Source organism: Oratosquilla oratoria, chromosome 35 (assembly GCF_046742065.1).
Source record: "Oratosquilla oratoria isolate Oo_2021 chromosome 35, ASM4674206v1, whole genome shotgun sequence".
Taxonomy (NCBI): Eukaryota; Metazoa; Arthropoda; class Malacostraca; order Stomatopoda; family Squillidae; genus Oratosquilla; species Oratosquilla oratoria.
This window is the reverse complement of record NC_134811.1, coordinates 26,438,802-26,440,245: the sequence shown is the minus strand read 5'-3', so window position 1 is coordinate 26,440,245 and position 1,444 is coordinate 26,438,802. Positions and strand designations below refer to the sequence as shown.

The 1,444-nt window shown below is 44.3% G+C and overlaps 1 pseudogene; it reads right to left on the bottom strand.

Annotated features, from left to right (window-relative positions):
* Positions 1 to 1,047: 1,047 nt before the first annotated feature.
* LOC143018826 (5S ribosomal RNA) lies at positions 1,048 to 1,177 on the bottom strand (annotated as a pseudogene).
* Between the last annotated feature and the right edge of the window lie 267 nt (positions 1,178 to 1,444).

Genomic DNA, 1,444 nt, shown 5'->3' with positions numbered 1-1,444 from the left:
CGCGCACGTGTGTGTGTGTGTATTGTGTGTGTGTGTGTATGTGTGTGTGTGTGTGAGAGTGTGTGTGTGTGTGTGTGTGTGAGTGTGTGTGTGTGCGTGTGTGTGTGTGTGTGTGTGTGTGTGTGTGTGTGTGTGTTTGCTTTTGTTTTTTCATCTTAAGGCTTTCATTTGAAATGGAGATTATATGAAGAGACGTTTGTGCCGAAAGCACTTTACAGGGCACAGAGTTGGAATTTAAGAGAGGTTGAGAGGGAAAGTTAGAATGTGTTTGAGATGAAATGTCTGAGAAGTGTGGTAGGTGTTGCAAGGTTGGATAGAGTGAGAAACGAGATGAGGAGTATAGGTAGAGGGGAAAAGGAGGTGTCAGATAGTGTTGATGAAAGAGTATTGAGATGGTTTGGACACATGAAAAGAATAAGTAAAGAAATATTAGTGAAAGAGGTGTGGAAAACAGAGGTGGAGGTAGTGAATGTGATGGGACGACCGAGGATAAGATGGATGGATCGGGAGAAGTGGACGTTGAGCAAGAAGGGAATGTCTGTTGAACAAGGAAGGGAGATAGGGATGAGTGGAGAGCGGCTGCGTATAGACGATACTGTGACGCAAGGAAGGGAGTGGGGGCTGGTGGGGGTTAGGGAGTGCTTATGTGTGTATGCTATTTTGAAGGAGCCCGAAGGGATTTCTCTTCTTCTTCTCTTTTTCTGCGTGATTGGACGGATGGAGGGGGAGGGGTCGCCGATTAAATTAAGCGGCCTTGCTCTGAATGTGCTGTGCCTTGCTGTATTGCTTCTGACCTAGGGCAGTGGGCGGGATAGAGAGATGACCCGTCATCCATGATAAGAGCTAAGAGGAGAGGGAAGAAAGGGTGGTGGATGGGGGTGGAATGGGTTTATTTATTACGAGGTCGATAAGTATTTGTAGCGAAGCTGGTTTAGATTGACCACGAATGCTAGGACAGAGCAGACAAAGTAAGTGAAATATGAACCCTTTGTTTGTAGTTAAGATGGTATAAATGAAACAGGAAATGTAGGACAGAAGATGAATAAGTACCAACAGCATCTGGTGTTCCCAGGTGGTCGTCACCCATCCAAGTACTAATTAACCAGACCCAACGCTGCTTAACTTGGCTAATCGGACGAGAAGCGGCGTATGTCTTCAGAGTGGTATGGCCGTTGGCGCCTTTAGGCATATCTTTTCTCAAACTAAACAATATTTTCTGCCTACTTCTACACTATCACATCCTTACTCCACTTCATTGTTTACACCATAGCATTACCACCAATTGTCTTTTGTCTACGTCCCAAGTGTTTCTTTCTCTTCTCCTTTTCACTTTTATTTCTTCCTTAATTACTTGCTACACTGATCATATCAGTCATGCCTTTCTCTCTTCCTTGTTGAGCTAAATCATCAGCTATATCATTCACATATATTCCACAGTGTAATG